The following is a 16,666-nucleotide window of genomic DNA, read 5'->3' on the forward strand; positions in this document are numbered from 1 at the left end:
AGTCCTAATAGCAGTTAGGGGGAAGTATTTGTCAATGCAAAGGTAGCCAGTGTTCTAAATGGTGGCAGCTGGAGTTTTGGAGCAGTCCTGATTTGTTCCTCCTTTAAGCAGACAGAGCCCATTGTCAGGCACAGGGCCCTGCAAACAAACAGGGCTCTAGCCCTCGCTGAAATGAAACTCACTTAACCTGTATGGTAATGTCTATTTAGAGGAGGCTTTTGGCACTTAAAGAACAGCCAGGATTCTATGTGGTGCCAGTATGCATCTGCCAGATATCCTGCACTGTCTGTAATTTTAGATCAATTAAGCCAATATTCCGGCACATGGCCCTGGACGCAAACAGGGCTCTATTTCTCTCTGAAATGAAACACCCTTAACCTGTACAGTAATGTCTATTTCGAGGTGGCTTTTCGCACTCAATGAACAGCAAGGGTCCCAAGTGGTGCCAGTTTGCATTTGAGAGATATTCTTGAATGTTTGGAATTTTAGCTGGTAGAAGCAGAGTCTCAGGCACAGGGCCATGGACGCAAACATTGGCCCTTTTCCTTTTGACAAAAACATTCACCCTCCCAGAGTCCTAATAGCAGTTAGGGGGAAGTATTTGTCACTGCAAGGGTAGCCAGTGTTCTAAATGGTGGCAGCTGGAGTTTTGGAGCAGTCCTGATTTGTTCCTCCTTTAAGCAGACAGAGCCCATTCTCAGGCACATGGCCCTGGACACAAACAGGGCTCTATTTCCCTCTGAAATGAAACTCACTTCACATGTACTGTAATGTCTATTTAGAGGAGGCTAATGGTACTCAAAGAACATCCAGGGCTCTAAGTGGTGCCAGTCTGCATCAGAGAGATATCTTGCACTCTTTGGAATTTTAGCTCCAATAAGCCAATTCTCAGGCACAGGGCCATGGACATGAACATTGGCCCTTTTCCTTTTGAAAAAAAACACCCATCCTCCCAATTTCCTAATAGCAGCTTAGAGGAAGTATCTGTCACCACAATGTCAGCCAGCGTTCTAAGTCAAGGAGGCTGGAGCTTTGGAGAACTTCTGAATTGTTCCTGCTCTAAGAAGGCAGAGCCCATTAGCAGGCACAGAGCCCTGGACACAAACAGGGCTCTAGCTCTCTCTGAAATGAAACTCACTTAACCTGTATGGTAATGTCTATTTAGAGGAGGCTTTTGTCAATCAAAGAACAGCCAGGGCTTGTAGTGGTGCCAGTTGGCATCTGCAAGATATCCTGCACAGTTTGTAATTGCAGCTGGCAGAAGCAGAATCCCAGACACAAAGCAATGAATACGAACATTTGCCCCTTTTCCTTTTGGAAAAAACACTCACCCTCCTAGTTTGCTAATAGCAGTTTAGAAGAAGTATTTGTCACTCCAAAGGTAGCCAGCGTTCCAAGTGGTGGCAGCTGGGGTTTTGGAGAAATCCTGATTTGTTCCTACTTAAAGCAGACAGCGCCCAATCTCAGACACCAGGCCCTGCACACAAACAGGGCTCTAGCTCTCTCTGAAATGAAACTCACTTAACCTGTATGGTAATGTCTATTTAGAGGAGGCTTTTGGCACTCAAGGAACAGCCAGGATTCTATGTGGTGCCAGTATGCATCTGCAAGATATCCTGCACTCTTTGGAATTCTAGCTCAAAGAAGCCAAATTTCAGGCACATGGCCCTGGACACAAACAGGGCTCTATTTCCCTCTGAAATGAAACTCGCTTCACATGTACTGTAATGTCTATTTAGAGGAGGCTTTTGGCACTCAAAGAACAGTCAGGGCTCTAAGTGGTGCCAGTTTGCATTTGCGACACATTCTTGAATGTTTGGAATTTTAGCTGGTAGAAGCAGAGTCTCAGGCACAGGGCCATGGACGCAAACATTGGCCCTTTTCCTTTTGACAAAAACATTCACCCTCCCAGAGTCCTAATAGCAGTTAGGGGGAAGTATTTGTCAATGCAAAGGTAGCCAGTGTTCTAAATGGCGGCAGCTGAAATTTTGGAGTGGTCCTGATTTGTTCCTCCTTTAAGCAGACAGAGCCCATTCTCAGGCACAGGGCCCTGCACTGAAACAGGGTTCTATTTCTCTCTGAAATGAAACTCGCTTCACATGTACTGTAATGTCTATTTAGAGGAGGCTTTTGGCACACAAAGGACAGCCAGGGTTCTTTGTGATGCCAGTATGCATCTGCTAAATATCCAGCACTGTTTGGAATTTTAGCTGGCAGAAGCCAAGTCTCAGGCACAGGGCCGTGAACAAGAACATTTGCCCTTTTCCTTTTGAAAAAACACCCACCCTCCCAGTTTCCTAATAGCAGTTAGGAGAAAGTATTTGTCACTGCAAGGGTAGCCAGCGATCAAAGTGGTGGCAGCTGGGGTTTTGGAAAAATCCTGATTTGTTCCTACTTTAAGCAGACACAGCCCATTCTCAGGCACAGGGCCTGCACACAAACAGGGCTCTAGCTCTCTCTGAAATGAAACTCACTTAACCCGGATGGTAATGTCTATTTAGAGGAGGCTTTTGGCACTCAAGGAACAGCCAGGATTCTATGTGGTGCCAGTATGCATCTGCAAAATATCCTGCACTCTTTGGAATTCTAGTTCAAAGAAGCCAAATTTCAGGCACATGGCCCTGGACACAAACAGGGCTCTATTTCCCTCTGAAATGAAACTCACTTCACATGTACTGTAATGTCTATTTAGAGGAGGCTAATGGTACTCAAAGAACATCCAGAGCTCTAAGTGGTGCCAGTCTGCATCAGAGAGATATCTTGCACTCTTTGGAATTTTAGCTCCAATAAGCCAATTCTCAGGCACAGGGCCATGGACATGAACATTGGCCCTTTTCCTTTTGAAAAAAACACCCATCCTCCCAGTTTCCTAATAGCAGCTTAGAGGAAGTATCTGTCACCCCAATGTCAGCCAGCGTTCTAAGTCAAGGAGGCTGGAGCTTTGGAGAACTTCTGAATTGTTCCTGCTCTAAGAAGGCAGAGCCCATTAGCAGGCACAGAGCCCTGGACACAAACAGGGCTCTAGCTCTCTCTGAAATGAAACTCACTTAACCTGTATGGTAATGTCTATTTAGAGGAGGCTTTTGTCAATCAAAGAACAGCCAGGGCTTGTAGTGGTGCCAGTTGGCATCTGCAAGATATCCTGCACAGTTTGTAATTGCAGCTGGCAGAAGCAGAATCCCAGACACAAAGCAATGAATACGAACATTTCCCCTTTTCCTTTTGGAAAAAAACACCCACCCTCCCAGTTTCCTAATAGCAGTTAGGAGAAAGTATTTGTCACTGCAAAGGTAGCCAGTGATCAAAGTGGTGGGAGCTGGGGTTTTGGAGCAGTCCTGATTTGTTCCTACTTAAAGCAGACAGAGCCCAATCTCAGACACCAGGCCCTGCACACAAACAGGGCTCTAGCTCTCTCTGAAATGAAACTCACTTAACCTGTATGGTAATGTCTATTTAGAGGAGGCGAATGGCACTCAAAGAACAGCCAGGGCTCTAAGTGGTGCCAGTCTGCATCAGAGAGAGATCTTGCACTGTTTGGAATTTTAGCTCAAATAAGCCAATTCTCAGGCAAGGGGCCACGGATACGAACATTGGCCCTTTTTCTTTTGAAAAAAACTCTCACCCTCCCAGTTTCCTAATAGCAGTTAGGGGGAAGTATTTTTCACTCCAAAGGTAGCCAGCATTCCAAGCGGTGGCAGCTGGGGTTTTGGAGAAATCCTGATTTGTTCCTACTTTAAGCATACACAGCCCATTCTCAGGCACAGGGCACTGCACTCAAACAGGGCTCTAGCTCTCTCTGAAATGAAACTCACTTAACCCGTACGGTAATGTCTATTTAGAGGAGGCTTTTGGCACCCAAAGAACAGCCCGGGTCCCAAGTGGTGCCAGTCTGCATTTGCGAGATATTCTTGAATGTTTGGAATTTTAGCTGGTAGAAGCAGAGTCTCAGGCCCAGGGCCATGGACGCAAACATTGGTCCTTTTCCTTTTGACAAAAACATTCACCCTCCCAGAGTCCTAATAGCAGTTAGGGGGAAGTATTTGTCAATGCAAAGGTAGCCAGTGTTCTAAATGGTGGCAGCTGGAGTTTTGGAGTAGTCCTGATTTGTTTGTACTTTAAGCAGACAGAGCCCGGTCTCAGGCACAAACAGGGCTCTAGCTCTCTCTGAAATGAAACTCACTTAACCTGTATGGTAATGTCTATTTAGAGGAGGCTTTTGGCACTCAAAGAACAGCCAGGATTCTACGTGGTGCCAGTATGCATCTGCGAGAGAGCCTGCACTGTTTGGAATTTTAACTCAAATAAGCCAATTTTCAGGCACAGGGCCCTGGACACAAACAGGGCTCTATTTCTCTCTGAAATGAAACCCACATCGCTTGTGTCCTGGTTTGAAGGACGGGTGTCTGCCAATCAAGGCAGAAGTTTTCCTTTGATACAGAGACCTGAATTCCACTCCCCCCAAGTATTATAAACGTTTGAGTCAAGGACTCTGAGGCAGAGATATGGGGGTAGGAATAACAGCCCTTTTACTAATATATCTAACCGAACAAGCAGAAACAACAGCAGTTTTTAAAATTACCAACGATACGGAACAGATATATTCACCCGACCGAAATCGAGAGGAAATGTTTCTTGGGCTTTAAGACCCTGAAAGAACTTTAAAGTAAAATAAGTCACCTTTTTCTTCTGTTTTTTTCTTCTTTCAGGCACTGGCCTCGCCTCTGCAGATGCGTGCTGAGCTCTCGCTGCGTGCAGGGGACCGTCAGGCCTGAATGACTGTGATTCCGTATTCTCACTGGGCAATCAGAAATAATTATTAATTAGACCACAGAAATGCTTTCTGAAGCCTTTCCCCTTTGCTTCCCTTTGCCGATATGTCTTCTCTTTTTGCCTTTGAACTTACAGCTGTTCCCTGATGCTTTCCCCTGCCTCACTTCTGTGTAGCTCCTAACTGGGCAAAACTGGGTTAACTTAAAGGGGGGAAGACTTGACAATTTTAGCTGGATTTTTCTAAAATTTCTAATGATACTGAAATTATTTCCGGTTGTCCGGTGAGAAGAACGCAAACTCACGGCCGCTCAGGGCTGACGGTCGCTGAGGGAAATCTGACGCGGTATTAATAAGTAACCTTTCCTGGGGCCAGTCGTCGCCCCGGTCCTCCGCCTTTGGCAAATTTTTGCAGTGAATAGGTTAAGAGTTAGAACTTGGATCCAAATTTCTGACGGCTTTTCTTGGGGAGGGAATAGAGAAATTTTCTAAGTGCCTAGCAAGTAGTTCTGAAACAACAGATGAAATTGAGATGTTAGCCTATTTTTATATAGATGCTGAAAACAGTCAGGTTGAGGTTTGAGCCTTCTTTGTTTAGACAATACTAAATGCCACAAATACCAAAGAACTAACAGACATTTTGTCCTAAGCCTGGCAGCAAAGGTCTAAAGATAAGGGTTACAGATAAGAAAGCCATAAAACATAGTAATTTGGTAGTTTCTATAGATTGCGTGCAAATATGAGGAAATTAGTATATTGTATTAGATTGGTTATTGGAAAATTAGAATATTCATTATAGAAGAATACTTATTGTATTGTGAATGGAAAATTGCTCTCTCTTACCTCTTACCTCCGATTTCTAATCTCTCTCTCTCACCCCCTTATCTCTTACTCTCCATGCTCCACACTCTTTCTTACACCCACACCCTCATAATAAACTGCAAACCTGAAGAACAGAAAATAGTAAGCTCGTAAGTCTGTCCAGCAACCGTACAACAACCCGACTCCCATGGCTTTTTTTAGAAAGATACTGGACGGTGAATTGTACAACAATTAAAAATTGCACAAAGAATAACAGGCCTGCGCCAAACCTAACCACCCCCATCGTTGCTCCGTCCTAATTTTGGAAGAAATAGCGATAGAGTTGATAAATACTCTCCTTCCGTGCTATTCGGTCCTTTACTGCGCATCCCCGGAGAGCATTTACTCCGCCTTTTGTTCTTGACGGCACCTCTCTCTCCAGCACAAATCCCGCTGGTCGCGGACACAGACGGAGCAGACCTAAAGCAATGGTTCCGGCAGCGCCTGCAATTCCGAGCACCCCGTTCCCTGGAATGCTCGTCCGAGCGCTCGTGGCGGTCTCGCCTTGGCCCGGACTCTCTGTCCTCCGAGGGAGGACGCGGCTCTGGTGCCCCGTTTCCTCTTGCTCCTGCTGACCTGCAAGGCCACGGGTAAACGTAGTCCTTCGGACCTTGCGTCCCTGAACGCCAGGAGAGCTGGCGTTTCACCCGGATCCCAGATTCCCTAGGCGGCCACTCCCAGCAGGGAGGAAAAGAGGAACCCAGCATCTCTCTGACTTACCCCACAGTACGGGCAGGACCAGGAGCCCTCCAGCGCAGACCCCTGGTGCTGAAGCCTCTTGGCTTTGGCTGCTGAAACGCCACGTCTTTTGGCAAAGATGAGAGGACTGTAATGATTTTTCCTGTCCTAAAAGAGAGGAGGAAAAGAAAATTAAGTCCTCTGCAGGAGTCGCAGAATCCCGGCTTTCGCATTTCTGCTCTGATTGCTCGCTGTGGGGTTATATCCAGGTGACACCAATTCAAATACAAAAATGCCTTTTCCCAGCATTTTTATTCCAAACTATTTCAGACATTAAAAGGATGATAATTTTTCTTATTGCGTTCTTTGCTTAATTTTAACAGAACCATTTGAATCCCAGACACCGCTTGTCAGTTATTCAATCCTTTACCGCTTGACTTTGCACAGAGGGACGCCCGGGATGCTGTGTCATGAGAAATCCCAACGCGTGATACGGAAAGGTTTCGAGGTGCTCCGGAACGCGGCCGATCGTACGTTTGTTAGGCCGCTCCAATTCTGTCGCATCAACCTGAGCTGTCCAGGTGAGGCAAAGGCTCTCCTTCGTCCTAGGGAATCGCTGTCTGAGATTACAGATGTCCATCTGGGGCAGCACCTGAAAACAATGTGGGAAAGGCAAAATGAGAATGTTTTCTGTCAGAAAATGAGTAATAATAATAATCAGAACTTCTGGACAGATTTAGTAACATCACTGCCTTTACCAAATAAAACCAATAAAATAGTTAAACTATAAAAAATATTTTAATATTTCTATTCCCATATTTATAATTTATATTCATACATTATACATTATATTTGCATTATTAATATTATACATTTAATATGAATTTATTACTTGTATTTGTTTATACTTAATATTTATATAATTTTATTTTTTTATTACACTTATTTTATATTTAGTTTATTAAAAAACCCTTCTCTAACCAAATAAAACCAATACAACATTTATTTAAGCTATAGTTAGGAAACGTATAAATATAAAAAAATACCTGTCTTCTACACCCAGCCATCCCTGTGAAGGATCTGGCACCCTTGTGTCCTCTGGGGGAGGGCACTCGGCAAGACCCCCCAATTCCCCACTCATCTGCTCCTTCACCGCAGCGTGGCTCCCTCTCCTCGGGACCTTGGGGTGCCCCAAATGACATGGGAGCCCCCGAGTCCCCATCCCCTCCCCCCTCAGCCTTTTTCCTCACCCCCAAAGAAGGCACAGAATGACTCCAACTGCCCCGAGCAGGAGCACGACACTTTATTTGAACCCTTCCCAGGGGTTCGTGACTTTTTTCAAGTAAGGTGAAGCCAAGGCGTAACACTCATCCGCCATGTGCAATTCTTACACCTTGTAAACGACTCACCGTCGCTTTGACCGCTTCCTTACGCCACAGGTCTCGGGGCTGCTCAGGAACGCGGTTCCTGAGAGCCTCGAAAAAATCCTCCTGCCTGACGAAAAGCCCGGGCCCTGGACAGTCTGCGCCCTAAATCGCAGACCGGCCGGGACAGAGGGGAAAAAAAGCCCAGCCGGGAGGGGGAAAACAAAAGCCCTGGCTGGGGATTTTTAATTCTAAATGTAAAAATGAATTGGAAAACCTGAAAGGCAACAGTCATACACACAAGGTTAGAAACAGTCAGCACACGCACTCGCGCAGATTGATGCAAGCCGCGGGCGATGGATGCAAACTCTGACAGACAGACAAACAGTCACACGCTCTCTGGCTGACGGCAAACCTTACTTGAAACACTATACAAAAGAGGATGCTTGAACAAGTCTTGCAGCCGTTGGTCTTCAACTTCGAACAGTGGATTCCGGAAAAAGCAGTAGCATCTGTGGCTGCAGAGACGGATATCGGCCTCAGGGACTTATGACACAATGGGAGGACATCGACAAGTGTTTACTAGAGAGCTAGGAGATATCCCCACACATCAATACCCAAAATCCCACGGAAAAGAGATCAAACACAAACCTAAACCTGATTATGTGCCAGGGCAGGGCACCTCCACCGGTAAGCACGTAGGAGGCCTGTCCAAGTAAGCACACGTAGGAATTCTGTCAAACTAAGCACACATGAGAACCCTGTCAAAGTAAGAACACATAGAAACCCTGCCCAAGCAACCATATACAAGCCCTGTAAAGTAAGCACACACAGAAGCCCTATCAAATTAAGCGCATATTCAGGCTCTGTAAACACATACGAGCCCTGTCAAAATAAGCACGGATGGGAGACCTGTATAAGGAAGCACGTATAGGAGTCCTGTGAAACGAAGCACACATTGGAGCCCTGTCAAAGGAAGCACACACAGAAGCCCTGTCAAATTAAGCACATATTCAGGCCCTGTAAAGTGAACACATACAAGCCCTGTCCAAGTAAACACAGAGTCCTGTCAAACTAAGCACACATAGGAGCCCTGACCAAAGAAGAACACATAAAAGCCCTGCCAAACTAAAGCCCATATAAAAGCTATGTCTAAGTTAGCACATAGGAGCCCTGTCAAAGTAAGCATATATTCAAGCCCTGTAAAGCAAGCACATGCGAGCCCGGTCCAAGTTAGCGCACATAGGAGCCTGCACAAGTAAGCACATATTCAGGCCCGCTAAACTAAGCACACATTCAGCCCTGTAAACTAAGCACATATTCAGACCCTGTAAACTAAGCACATATTCAGGCCCTGTAAACTAAATACACACAGGAGCCTACCCATGTAAGCACATATTCAGACCCTGTAAAATAGCACATATTCAGGCCCTGTAAACTAAGCACATACAGACCCTCTCCAAGTTAGCACACATAGAAGCCCTGTCAAATTAAGCACACACTCAGGCCCTGAGAACTCAGCACACACTGAGGCCCTGAGAACTGAGCACACACTCAGGCCCTGAGAACTCAGCACACACAGGAGCCTGCCCAAGTAAGCATATATTCAGGCCCTGTAAACTAAGCACATATTCAGGCCCTGTAAACTAAATACACACAGGAGCCTGCCCATATTCAGACCCTGTAAACTACGCACATATTCAGGCCCTGTAAACTAAATACACACAGGAGCCTACCCATGTAAGCACATATTCAGGCCCTGTAAACTAAGCACATATTCAGGCCCTGTAAACTAAGCACATATTCAGGCCCTGTAAACTAAATACACACAGGAGCCTGCCCATGTAAGCACATATCCAGGCCCTATAAACTAATCACATATTAAAGAACTGAAGACGCAATACACACAAGAGCCTGCCCATGTAAGCACATATTCAGGCCCTGTAAACTAAGCACATATTCAGGCCCTGTAAACTAAATACACACAGGAGCCTGCCCATGTAAGCACATATTCAGGCCCTCTAAACTAAGCACATATTCAGGCCCTGTAAACCAAATACACACAGGAGCCTGCCCATGTAAGCACATATTCAGGCCCTGTAAACTAAGCACATATTCAGGCCCTGTAAACTAAATACACACAGGAGCCTGCCCATGTAAGCACATATTCAGGCCCTGTAAACTAAGCACATATTCAGGCCCTGTAAACTAAATACACACAGGAGCCTGCCCATGTAAGCACACATTCAGACCCTGTAAACTAAGCACACATTCAGACCCTGTAAACTAAGCACATATTCAGGCCCTGTAAACTAAGCACATATTCAGGCCCTGTAAACTAAGCACATATTCAGGCCCTGTAAACTAAATACACACAGGAGCCTGCCCATGTAAGCACATCTCCAGGCCCTGAAAACTAAATACACACAAAAGCCTGCCCATGTAAGCACATATTCAGGCCCTGTAAACTAAATACACCAGGAGCCTGCCCATGTAAGCACATCTCCAGGCCCTGAAAACTAAATAACACAGGAGCCTGCCCATGTAAGCACATATTCAGGCCCTGTAAACTAAGCACATATTCAGGCCCTGTAAACTAAATACACGCAGGAGCCTGCCCATGTAAGCACATATTCAGGCCTGTAAACTAAGCACATATTCAGGCCCTGTAAACTAAATACACACAGGAGCCTGCCCATGTAAGCACATATTCAGGCCCTGTAAACTAAGCACATATTCAGGCCCTGTAAACTAAGCACATATTCAGGCCCTGTAAACTAAGCACATATTCAGGCCCTGTAAACTATGCACATATTCAGGCCCTGTAAACTAAATACACACAGGAGCCTGCCCATGTAAGCACATATTCAGGCCCTGTAAACTAAGCACATATTCAGGCCCTGTAAACTAAGCACATATTCAGGCCCTGTAAACTAAATACACACAGGAGCCTGCCCATGTAAGCACATATTCAGGCCTGTAAACTAAGCACATATTCAGGCCCTGTAAACTAAATATACACAGGAGCCTGCCCATATAAGCACATATTCAGGCCCTGTAAACTAAGCACATATTCAGGCCCTGTAAACTAAGCACATATTCAGGCCCTGTAAACTAAATACACACAGGAGCCTGCCCATGTAAGCACATATTCAGGCCCTGTAAACTAAATACACACAGGAGCCTACCCATGTAAGCACATATTCAGGCCCTGTAACTAAGCACATATTCAGGCCCTGTAAACTAAATACACACAGGAGCCTGCCCATGTAAGCACATATTCAGGCCCTGTAAACTAAGCACATATTCAGGCCCTGTAACCTAAGCACATATTCAGGCCCTGTAACCTAAATACACACAGGAGCCTGCCCATGTAAGCACATATTCAGGCCCTGTAAACTAAGCACATATTCAGGCCCTGTAAACTAAATACACACAGGAGCCTGCCCATGTAAGCACATATTCAGGCCCTGTAAACTAAGCACATATTCAGGCCCTGTAACCTAAGCACATATTCAGGCCCTGTAACCTAAATACACACAGGAGCCTGCCCATGTAAGCACATATTCAGGCCCTGTAAACTAAGCACATATTCAGGCCCTGTAAACTAAGCACATATTCAGGCCCTGTAAACTAAATACACACAGGAGCCTGCCCATGTAAGCACATATTCAGGCCCTGTAAACTAAGCACATATTCAGGCCCTGTAAACTAAATACACACAGGAGCCTGCCCATGTAAGCACATATTCAGGCCCTGTAAACTAAGCACATATTCAGGCCCTGTAAACTAAGCACATATTCAGGCCCTGTAAACTAAGCACATATTCAGGCCCTGTAAACTAAATACACACAGGAGCCTGCCCATGTAAGCACATCTCCAGGCCCTGTAAACTAAGCACATATTCAGGCCCTGTAAACTAAGCACATATTCAGGCCCTGTAAACTAAATACACACAGGATCCTGCCCATGTAAGCACATATTCAGGCCCTGTAAACTAAATACACACAGGATCCTGCCCATGTAAGCACATATTCAGGCCCTGTAAACTAAATACACACAGGATCCTGCCCATGTAAGCACATATTCAGGCCCTGTAAACTAAGCACATATTCAGGCCCTGTAAACCAAGCACATATTCAGGCCCTGTAAACTAAATACACACAGGAGCCTGCCCATGTAAGCACATATCCAGGCCCTGTAAACTAAATACACACAGGAGCCTGCCCATGGAAGCACATATTCAGACCCTGTAAACTAAGCACATAATCAGGCCCTGTAAACTAAGCACATATTCAGGCCCTGTAAACTAAGCACATATTCAGGCCCTGTAAGCTAAATACACACAGGAGCCTGCCCATGTAAGCACATATCCAGGCCCTGTAAACTAAATACACACAGGAGCCTGCCCATGAAAGCACATATTCAGGCCCTGTAAACTAAATACATACAGGAGCCTGCCCATGTAAGCACATATTCAGGCCCTGTAAACTAAGCACATATTCAGGCCCTGTAAACTAAATACACACAGGAGCCTGCCCATGTAAGCACATATTCAGGCCCTGTAAACTAAGCACATATTCAGGCCCTGTAAACTAAATACACACAGGAGCCTGCCCATGTAAGCACATATTCAGGCCCTGTAAACTAAGCACATATTCAGGCCCTGTAAACTAAGCACATATTCAGGCCCTGTAAACTAAATACACACAGGAGCCTGCCCATGTAAGCACATATTCAGGCCCTGTAAACTAAGCACATATTCAGGCCCTGTAAACTAAATACACACAGGAGCCTGCCCATGTAAGCACATATTCAGGCCCTGTAAACTAAGCACATATTCAGGCCCTGTAAACTAAGCACATATTCAGGCCCTGTAAACTAAATACACACAGGAGCCTGCCCATGTAAGCACATATTCAGGCCCTGTAAACTAAGCACATATTCAGGCCCTGTAAACTAAATACACACAGGAGCCTGCCCATGTAAGCACATATTCAGGCCCTGTAAACTAAGCACATATTCAGGCCCTGTAAACTAAATACACACAGGAGCCTGCCCATGTAAGCACATATTCAGGCCCTGTAAACTAAGCACATATTCAGGCCCTGTAAACTAAATACACACAGGATCCTGCCCATGTAAGCACATATTCAGGCCCTGTAAACTAAATACACACAGGATCCTGCCCATGTAAGCACATTTTCAGGCCCTGTAAACTAAATACACACAGGATCCTGCCCATGTAAGCACATTTTCAGGCCCTGTAAACTAAGCACATATTCAGGCCCTGTAAACCAGCACATATTCAGGCCCTGTAAACCAAGCACATATTCAGGCCCTGTAAACTAAATACACACAGGAGCCTGCCCATGTAAGCACATATTCAGGCCCTGTAAACTAAATACACACAGGAGCCTGCCCATGGAAGCACATATTCAGGCCCTGTAAACTAAGCACATATTCAGGCCCTGTAAACTAAGCACATATTCAGGCCCTGTAAACTAAGCACATATTCAGGCCCTGTAAACTAAATACACACAGCAGCCTGCCCATGTAAGCACATATTCAGACCCTGTAAACTAAGCACATAATCAGGCCCTGTAAACTAAGCACATATTCAGGCCCTGTAAACTAAGCACATATTCAGGCCCTGTAAGCTAAATACACACAGGAGCCTGCCCATGTAAGCACATATCCAGGCCCTGTAAACTAAATACACACAGGAGCCTGCCCATGAAAGCACATATTCAGGCCCTATAAACTAAGCACATATTCAGGCCCTGTAAACTAAATACACACAGGACCCTGCCATGTAAGCACATATTGAGACCCTGTAAACTAAGCACATATTCAGGCCCTGTAAACTAGGCACATATTCAGGCCCTGTAAACTAAGCACATATTCAGGCCCTGTAAACTAAATACATACAGGAGCCTGCCCATGTAAGCACATATTCAGGCCCTGTAAACTAAGCACATATTCAGGCCCTGTAAACTAAATACACAGGAGCCTACCCATGTAAGCACATATTCAGGCCCTGTAAACTAAGCACATATTCAGGCCCTGTAAACTAAGCACATATTCAGGCCCTGTAAATTAAATACACACAGGAGCCTGCCCATTTAAGCACATATTCAGGCCCTGTAAACTAAATACACACAGGAGCCTGCCCATGTAAGCACATATTCAGGCCCTGTAAACTAAGGACATATTCAGGCCCTGTAAACTAAATACACACAGGAGCCTGCCCATGTAAGCACATATTCAGGCCCTGTAAACTAAGCACATATTCAGGCCCTGTAAACTAAGCACATATTCAGGCCCTGTAAACTAAATACACACAGGAGCCTGCCCATGTAAGGACATATTCAGGCCCTGTAAACTAAGCACATATTCAGGCCCAGTAAACTAAGCACATATTCAGGCCCAGTAAACTAAGCACATATTCAGGCCCTGTAAACTAAGCACATATTCAGGCCCTGTAAACTAAATACACACAGGAGCCTGCCCATGTAAGCACATATTCAGGCCCTGTAAACTAAGCACATATTCAGGCCCTGTAAACTAAACACACACAGGAGCCTGCCCATGTAAGCACATATTCAGGCCCTGTAAACTAAGCACATATTCAGGCCCAGTAAACTAAGCACATATTCAGGCCCAGGAAACTAAATATACACAGGAGCCTGCCCATGTAAGCACATATTCAGGCCCTGTAAACTAAGCACATATTCAGGCCCTGTAAACTAAGCACATATTCAGGCCCTGTAAACTAAATACACACAGGAGCCTGCCCATGTAAGCACATATTCAGGCCCTGTAACCTAAGCACATATTCAGGCCCTGTAACCTAAGCACATATTCAGGCCCAGTAAACTAAGCACATATTCAGGCCCTGTAAACTAAGCACATATTCAGGCCCTGTAAACTAAGCACATATTCAGGCCCTGTAAACTAAATACACACAGGAGCCTACCCATGTAAGCACATATTCAGGCCCTGTAACCTAAGCACATATTCAGGCCCTGTAACCTAAGCACATATTCAGGCCCTGTAACCTAAGCACATATTCAGGCCCTGTAACCTAAGCACATATTCAGGCCCTGTAACCTAAGCACATATTCAGGCCCTGCAAACTAAATACACACAGGAGCCTGCCCATGTAAGCACATATTCAGGCCCTGTAAACTAAATACACACAGGAGCCTGCCCATGTAAGCACATATTCAGGCCCTGTAAACTAAGCACATATTCAGGCCCTGTAAACTAAATACACACAGCAGCCTGCCCATGTAAGCACATATTCAGGCCCTGTAAACTAAGCACGTATTCAGGCCCTGTAAACTAAGCACATATTCAGGCCCTGTAAACTAAATACACACAGGAGCCTGCCCATGTAAGCACATATTCAGGCCCTGTAAACTAAGCACATATTCAGGCCCTGTAAACTAAGCACATATTCAGGCCCTGTAAACCAAGCACATATTCAGGCCCTGTAAACCAAGCACATATTCAGGCCCTGTAAACTAAATACACACAGGAGCCTGCCCATGTAAGCACATATCCAGGCCCTGTAAACTAAATACACACAGGAGCCTGCTCATGTAAGCACATATTCAGGCCCTGTAAACTAAGCACATATTCAGGCCCTGTAAACTAAGCACATATTCAGGCCCTGTAAACTAAATACACACAGGAGCCTGCCCATGTAAGCACATATTCAGGCCCTGTAAACTAAGCACATATTCAGGCCCTGTAAACTAAATACACACAGGAGCCTACCCATGTAAGCACATATTCAGGCCCTGTAAACTAAGCACATATTCAGGCCCTGTAAACTAAGCACATATTCAGGCCCTGTAAACTAAGCACATATTCAGGCCCTGTAAACTAAATACACACAGGAGCCTGCCCATGTAAGCACATATTCAGGCCCTGTAAACTATGCACATATTCAGGCCCTGTAAACTAAATACACACAGGAGCCTGCCCATGTAAGCACATATTCAGGCCCTGTAAACTAAGCACATATTCAGGCCCTGTAAACTAAGCACATATTCAGGCCCTGTAAACTAAATACACACAGGAGCCTGCCCATGTAAGCACATATTCAGGCCCTGTAACCTAAGCACATATTCAGGCCCTGTAACCTAAGCACATCTCCAGGCCCTGTAACCTAAGCACATATTCAGGCCCTGTAACCTAAGCACATATTCAGGCCCTGTAAACTAAATACACACAGGAGCCTGCCCATGTAAGCACATATTCAGGCCCTGTAAACTAAATACACACAGGATCCTGCCCATGTAAGCACATATTCAGGCCCTGTAAACTAAATACACACAGGAGCCTGCCCATGTAAGCACATATTCAGGCCCTGTAAACTAAGCACATATTCAGGCCCTGTAAACTAAATACACACAGGAGCCTGCCCATGTAAGCACATATTCAGGCCCTGTAAACTAAGCACATATTCAGGCCCTGTAAACTAAATACACACAGGAGCCTGCCCATTTAAGCACATATTCAGGCCCTGTAAACTAAGCACATATTCAGGCCCTGTAAACTAAATACACACAGGAGCCTGCCCATGTAAGCACATATTCAGGCCCTGTAAACTAAGCACATATTCAGGCCCTGTAAACTAAATACACACAGGAGCCTGCCCATGTAAGCACATATTCAGGCCCTGTAAACTAAGCACATATTCAGGCCCTGTAAACTAAGCACATATTCAGGCCCTGTAAACTAAATACACACAGGCCCTGTAAACTAAATACACACAGGAGCCTGCCCATGTAAGCACATATTCGGCCCTGTAAACTAAGCACATATTCAGGCCCTGTAAACTAAATACACACAGGAGCCTGCCCATGTAAGCACATATTCAGGCCCTGTAAACTAAGCACATATTCAGGCCCTGTAAACTAAATACACACAGGAGCCTGCCCATGTAAGCACATATTCAGGCCCTGTAAACTAAGCACATATTC

The 16,666-nt window shown here is 45.3% G+C and overlaps 1 long non-coding RNA gene across 1 annotated transcript; it reads right to left on the reverse strand.

Moving 5' to 3' along the window:
• Nucleotides 1-5,256: 5,256 nt before the first annotated feature.
• On the reverse strand, nucleotides 5,257-8,237 carry LOC130266519 (uncharacterized). The gene is made up of 3 exons (XR_008842907.1): nucleotides 8,091-8,237; nucleotides 6,349-6,958; nucleotides 5,257-5,713 (listed from the first exon to the last, which is right to left on the reverse strand). It is a non-coding gene; the product is annotated as an uncharacterized LOC130266519 (long non-coding RNA).
• Nucleotides 8,238-16,666: the final 8,429 nt, after the last annotated feature.

Source organism: Oenanthe melanoleuca, unplaced genomic scaffold (assembly GCF_029582105.1).
Source record: "Oenanthe melanoleuca isolate GR-GAL-2019-014 unplaced genomic scaffold, OMel1.0 S073, whole genome shotgun sequence".
NCBI lineage: Eukaryota > Metazoa > Chordata > Aves > Passeriformes > Muscicapidae > Oenanthe > Oenanthe melanoleuca.